Below are 7,712 nucleotides of genomic sequence, written 5' to 3' on the forward strand. Positions count from 1 at the left end.
AGGGTCGTAGGATGACAAGACAGATGGACGGACCAGATGAGATGAAGAAGGATATAAAAAGGAGAAAATGAGGAGAAAAGAGGAGGCCGCAAGAGAAAAGTGAGGGGAGGAAACAGTAAGAGAGAGGAAAAAGAGAGGGAGAGAAGATTGTGTGAGAGAGAGAGTTTTAGTGTTCCTACAATCACATCTGGTTCAAACTTGTCCTTCAAGCTATCGAAAAACGATGGGCTTCTTCTGCTCGTCTTTTCTTACAAAGTATACTAATCACTATCGAAAACGCAATCTTATCAGGCTTACACCCAAAATCTTCCATTCTATTAAAAGCATGAACGCCTTCAGCAACTAAACCAGCCCTTACATACCTTCTAACCAATACCGAAAAAGTTTCATTAAATTGATTAAATACCATGCAAATTTATTAAAAAAGGAAAAAAAGAACTATTTCTGGTTCTTCAATAGCTTGTTGTATTCTAAAGAGAAGACTTGGAATTAGAACGGAAGGTCTCAGTGATATTCAGAGACAACATTACATATATAGTAGATCATTACAAGTACTAACCACAAACCACACAATGCGGTAACTACCCGAACATGGTTCTGTGCATAACATGACCATAATTGAATCTAAAGACTTTGTCAACACTTGAGAACAAACTAAGGACTTATATAAATACTTAAAGACATCCTAAACTCTAACATAGCTAATACCAGTATGATAAAATATTGGGTTAGATAGACTTACCCCCCCCCCCCCCTTTTCAAAAATATTAGTGATACCCCCCCATTTGTAAGATCCAACGGTCAGATTTCTTCATCTAAAAAAAAATCATCTCGTAGCCGTTGGATCTTGCAATTGGGGGGGTATCACTAATATTTTTGAAATTGCAACTATTAATGGGGGGGTAAGTCTAACTAACCCTAAAATATTTTAATACAGGTTGTCAATGAGAGGGACCAGCTCCGGAACTCCTCATCCTTCCATTAATCTCTTTGAACAAATCTAGCCAGTCACCAAGATCCCTCAGGACAATTTTTTTGGAATTTTGAAGATTCTTCCTATCATTGAATACCATTTCCCACTTCTTCAAGTTCAATTTGATGTTTTCCTTGAGTTATATTTGCTTATCACCATCCTCTTCACTTGGTAAGTTATAAACAAAATTCTCCAGAACACCTACAACATTCTTTAGATCTTTTTCATTCCATTGTTCTTTGTACGTTTAGTAGATCTCTTGCTGAGAGCTCTTTGTGTAGTAGAACCCTAAATAATGCAGCATTGTCTGCCATGAACTGCTTGTTGTCAGGATGGTGGTAGGTCCTATCGTAGTCTTTTGTAAGTGAACTCTTTTGACTACTTCCTGCAAAAAAGAAAAAACAATTCAAATACTTCAACCTCATTTATCTAACTAATCAAATTATACTTAAGTACTGTGTCAGTAGCATCACCTTGAGACATGGTAGATGTAGACCTAGATTTGGAGGTCGTGGACCTAGGTAGTAGAATGCTTTGCTCCAAGTCTGCTAGATGTGGTTGAAGAGATTGTGGTTCTTGGTTAAGCATCATAGAGCCTTCTTGTAAATGTTGTAGTGGCTCTTCATGTAATGCTTCAAGTACCATCAACGTACATTTGAAGGATTATATCCATTTTGCCTTAGGAGGTTTAGGGCTTGTTCAAACAATGTTGATTGATAACCAGGTATCATGTTTTTGAAAAATTCTTTGTGTTTCCGATATCTATGCTCTTGTTCTAATTAAAGGTGGTATATATAGGTCACGTGTTGTTCTACCAGTCTAACAGACAATGTGGTTTACTAATACCATTAGAGTTCATCCGTCTGAAGTGTAAGTGTGTAGGCCATCTAGGTAGTGATAGGATGATATCATAATAAATGACAGGAGTGTTAACACCTTTACTAACATTTAGAGATGTCCAAACGGGTACCCGACCCGGCATGAACCCGACTTTTCGGGTTTTGAACAGGCATCGGGTTACCCAAACCTGGACTGGTTTTCAGCGGGTCGGGTTTGGAGTCAGGTATTTTGTTGAGAAATGTGACCAAACCCTATCCTAACCCTATATTTCGGGTACCCATCGGGCTCGGGTTCGGATTTCGAGTAGGATAAAGCCCGGTATAAATGAAGAAAGAAGACAATAAAAACCTTTATTTGAAATATATATCTACATTTTATTCCTTCTTCAGCTATCCACCAATCTTTCAAATAAAATAAAATTTCTAATAAACTTGGAAGTAATTATCTATACTCGGACATAATTATTTGATATTATTTAAAAATAGATAGACTCGGAATGAACTATATAGACACATGATCACGTGCAATTACTGAAAAAATTGGAAATCCCGATATATATTTTTTCATAATCCAATATATTAAATAACTCATCATTGTAAACATGAATGAGATCATAATCCAAATATTTATCTAACTCATTCTTTTATATGAGATTAGTAGTATGCAATTGAAATCGGATTTGGAGTTCGATTTTGGATTTTTTAGCCCTTTTAACGGGTTTAAAGCTAAATTATCAGGTCGGGCTTGGGTCGGTTCGGGTTTAGAGAGTGTGACCAAACCCTATCCTATGTATTTTGGTTTAGGTTCGGTGCGGGTATTTTGTTCGAGCTTTGGGCGGGTTTCGGGTTTCGAACACTAATAAATTTGGCACAGATAAAAGAGAGGTAAAGTTGAGTTATGCGTTCACGCTCAAATGATGTAGTCCCTCATCCCTTTCAATTGTACGTCTAGGACTCTATGGCAGCAAGCCAGCAATGATAATTTAAGGCTTTTCCTTAAATATGGAGCGTCTTGTAGGCCTGTTGGCAGTGTAATTAGTAGAGGTGTGCATAAAACTGGCTGAACCGACAAAACCGATCGAACTAGTCGGTTTTGGGTCGGTTATGCTTATGATTTGGTTCGGTTCAGTTAAGTATATTTAAAAACCGATAAGATCGGTTCGGTCATCGATTTAGTCTCAAACCCGATCCGAATATATATATATATATATATATTTAATTGATTTAATTTTAAAATATATAAAAACCGGTCGGTTAATATCGGTTAAATCGTTGCCCAATCGGTTCGGTTCGGGTTGGGTATCGGTTCGGTTAGAAATAAGTTCGGTTTTTTTACCCAAACCTGACCCGAACCGAACCGTGCACACCCCTAATAATCAGGTTTCCATTTTAATGCAATGTGTGAGGTGTGATTTGTGGACCTGCATATAGTTTGTCACTGCAGACAGTGGACACTAAAGTTTAGACTTTAAAAGATCAGACTCGCCCGTGGGACCTAGTTTTTGGGGATACAGAATAAACAAAACCAATAAAACAAGGAACAAAATATTGCGGATATATCCAATATATATCATTTTTTTTTGCACACCGATATCGATATATTCGATATATATCCACCGAATATTGAATCCTTTTTTTCTCGATATATATCGAATTTTTGATATAACGATATATATATCGACCGATATATACTATATATTCGATATAAATTGTTGACTTTAACCGATATTGTTGATTTTGACCAAATATTGTTGATTTTGACCGATATATTATCGATATTTCCAATATAATATACGATATTTCCAATATAATCGACGATATTTTCGATATATTGACATACAAAACAAAATTTTGATTGGTCATAAAAAAACTGGATATATCCGATATTTTCGATATATTTAATATATATCGGTTTTTTGAGTACACCGATATATTCACCGAATTTGATATTTTGATCCTTGCAATAAAGTAATAATGAACAACCAAATTCATTACGAGGATGGGCACAACGCTGAAAGAGTCCAATCACTTGTTGTAGCACGTCAAACATTTTGTTTTGGTATAGATGTCCGACGTCGACATTGAGTCAAAGGGCCTAACCATGTTTTAAGTCAACCACTTTGGTCCTAACGTACAATTGCAAGGGGAAAATGATTCAAATGACTTATCGAGTATTACCAGTTTGACCACATAATATATGCGTAAAAGCATAATAGTTACACAGTTGTCCAAGACTCTAAGTTTTGTGTGTGAGTGTGTGAGTTTTTTTTTTTTTTGGATACAATAACCTCTAACCCATGATCCAAATTCAATACAACAATGACAATTCAAAACTTACATTTCCAGCAATGATTTGAAAGTAATGAAACTCCAATCAAAGACCATTAATACTGAGTAGTTGAGAATGCTCCTGTGCATCCATCGCCACTTTTTTTTTCTCCTCAACCCACATCGATTTTTTTCATAAAAAAAGGAATTCTACGCTCTTTTTTGCTGATTTCAATTATTCGTAACCCAAAATAGGTAAAAACCTCTCTCCATGCTCTTTTTTTCAATTATACAAAACACTCCCAATTCTCCCAAAAAAAATTCATCTCTTCAAACCCTCTCTTTTATTCTTCTCTTCTTCCAAAATTAAACTAAAAATGATAGAGTGATGTCAAAATTAAATGTCAGCTTCGTCATCATTAACTCCCTATTGATTAGTTCAAGCAATTTTTAAGGAGTTAGAGAGATGTTTGGATTTAGGAAATCTTGATTTCTTTCGGCAATTATTTATCATGGCTTTGATCTTCAAACCTTCAAACAATCTCTATCACTCACTTCCTGGAAACTCAACTTCTCATTTACTGAGAACACCATCTTTCTACACTCCAATATCCTCGCTCGGCTTCCCAAATCCCTAAATCAAACCCAAAGCTCGGATGACAAGTTCATTATCGTTGGTGGTTCCAAGCTATCCGGTCATGTTCACATTAGCGGGTCGAAGAACTCAAAGCATTGGCGGTTCTTGTCGGAACTCTTTGTTGTTCGGAAATTCAAAACTTCATAACATTCCTAATGTTTCGACATTAGAACTATGATATTAGTTCTCGAATCATTAGGGGTTGAAGTCGATGTATATAATGGAGAGGTAACGGTTGATACCCATGGGATTCGCCATTGAGCCATGTCGCGTATTTGTTGGGAAGATTCGAAATTGGGTTTTGTTGGTGGCCCGTTGCTTGCTAGATTTGGTGAGGCAATGGTTGCACTCCCTGGTGGTTGTGACATTGGGGCTCGACCTATCGACATATACGTCCGGGGATTCCTTGCGCTTGGAGCTACTATTGAAATGAGGTGATATTCTTCAATTCCTTCTACTGCTAAATACCCTTTAGTAACATAGTAACATCTTAATTATCTCTACAGCTGGTGCAAAATCTAAACTCACTCCTAGAAGAACCAAAAATAAAAAAAGAACCTGGATTTCTTGGTTCATCCAATTCTAATCCATTTGATTCCAACTTGGACTCTGATGCTAAGAAAACCTTTACTCCTGCAAGACATACTTCTTCGGAACTTGTACTGCCGAATCTTAATAGCAATACTTTTAGTGATGATGAGGGAAGTGGAGCTTCTACAGTTAGTTATGCTTCGAGAAACAAATACAAGAATGACTTCTGTGATTCTGGAGGATTGGAGAACCGCATCACGCGCAGAACCGGAGGGCTATGCCACGCATAAGGCTAAGGAGACAACAAAAAGTGTCGATAGTTGCCCTCAAGATTGCTGAGGATATTCGAGATGATGCTACTAAGACTTTGATCACCTTGCATCAGCAGGGTGAGCAAATCACAAGGACTCACGAGGTTGTTGCTAACATTGATCAGGATCTCAGTCGGGTATAGCTATTTGTCCCATTTGCTGTTATATTTTGCCTTGTGACTAGTGAATATAAATAGCGTTGTGAATTTGTGTGTTTTGGGGTGGGGGTGAGGGGTTGAAGCGAGAATATCTGCTTGCTAAACATCTGCTAATATCTTTTTTCTTAAGAACTTACTATTAAATTGTCTAAGAAAGTTAAATTTGATATAACTGGAACCAAAACATCATTTTTGGTGATAGTATTTAACAATGTATTGTTGTTTAGCTATTATAAGATCTTCAAGTAATGAGTTTTCAGTAAAGATTGTGAACTATGCGTGTGGAGCATTAAGTATATCCACTAGCTTTGGGAATAGGGTCATTTGACCTTTTGGTGGTGATTGAGTGTTTGCCATTAATGTCTCAGCTTGACCTTTGCCTTCGCATGCTCGATATACTGGAGTACTTATCCCACACTACTACACTGTAGAGATCCAAATTTGTTTTTTTTTTCTGGATTCTTAGTTGCGCTTTCAGTTATTGGATAACTTAGCTGCGTGTTTCAGGGTGAGAAGCTATTGGGAAGTCTTGGTGGTATGTTTTCTAAAACATGGAAGCCTAAGAAGACTAAAGCAATTAAAGGGCCAGTAATTACGAGAGGTAATTATCATATCACATTCAATCTTTGGACTTTACTAGCTGGAAAAGTTTCTCTTTGCTTACCTAAATACCTGTGTTGGGTTGCAGATGATTCATTTAAAAGAAGGGGGAATCACTTGGAGCAAAGGGAGAAGTTGGGACTGGCATCAATTCCTAAGGGAAGATCGAACCCTCGAAAACCGGCATCTGAACCCACAACTGCACTACAGAAAGTTAAGGTACATCTTGGCATTGAAAGTAAAACTCACAGATAGTGTGGAGGAGAAAGTAGAGAGTGAGGTGGAGATGGAATATGTTCAATCTGAACTGCAACAGCTAGATAAGCCTAATTCAAATTGAACGAATGTATGTTGATGGGGAGATAAAGTCCGGAGAGCAAGACACATTAGATTCGGGAGTTGTGATGTGAAATAATGAGGACTCGCATGCCTATGCCTATTGAAATTGTTGAAAGCAATAGATTAGAAACAGCTAGAGTGGTATCAAGAAGTGGAGAATCCGATGAGGATATTTCGTGGAAGAACCTTTAGATCGCTCCTCGCAAAGGAGCGGGGCCTCGAATGGAAATAGACTCCTCTCCTGTAGATAATACACAATTAGAACTAGAATCTACCGATTCTATTTATCGAAGTAGTGATGATAATGGGGATTTGAGTGGAAGGTCAGATGTGACTGATGAAGAGTCTAAGGAAGATGGTGACCGTTCTTATGTTTTTGTCGATGGAGGAATTCTCTTGATGGGATTGTTTCGGATTTTTTGGGATTGTTTTTTTTTGTGTATTTTCAGTTATGTGAGGGTAGATGATATTAATGATGTTCAGCACTTCTACTACTTCGTCAAGTCTGAGAACAAGCCAACTGAGAACCCTCTTCTTTTTTAGATCACAGGAGGTCTTGGTTGCTCTGTTTTAACTATGGGGCGTGTGGATATTTGAATACGGTTAAGTGGTTAACATATGATGTTTCAAAGGAAAGCATGGGTTGACCCAACAATCCATTTAAGGCCATTGAAGATGGATACCAGCCATAAGCTTATGAATTTTTCTCTGTGATGAAGCATGCGGTAAGTGAAGGCAGAAATGATACCACCACCTAGGCAACCGAGAGTTGTAGCGTGAAGTGACAGCTAACTTCCAACTGACCTACTCTGAGGGAATTGATGTTGTGATTCTACTGATGTTGAGTAGCCACAAACCATCACACCTAGATGACAAGTGTGGGAGGCATTACAGACTACACTTGCGGCCACAATTGCTGCAATGTATGGTGGGAAAATCCATGCTACGTTGAAAAAACCGGCAGGGAGACAAAAAAGAGAGCCTATGGCAGTTGCACCACCAAAGATGAGATTGTGGTTCCTGCCGTGGTCCAGTGGACGACTGATTAAGATTAGG

The 7,712-nt window shown here is 37.8% G+C and overlaps 1 pseudogene; it reads left to right on the forward strand.

Annotated features, from left to right (window-relative positions):
• The first annotated feature begins 4,981 nt into the window (after nt 1-4,981).
• Nucleotides 4,982-6,593, forward strand: LOC147506514 (SNAP25 homologous protein SNAP33-like; annotated as a pseudogene).
• Nucleotides 6,594-7,712: the final 1,119 nt, after the last annotated feature.

This window comes from Coptis chinensis, chromosome 4, assembly GCF_015680905.1.
Source record: "Coptis chinensis isolate HL-2020 chromosome 4, ASM1568090v1, whole genome shotgun sequence".
NCBI lineage: Eukaryota > Viridiplantae > Streptophyta > Magnoliopsida > Ranunculales > Ranunculaceae > Coptis > Coptis chinensis.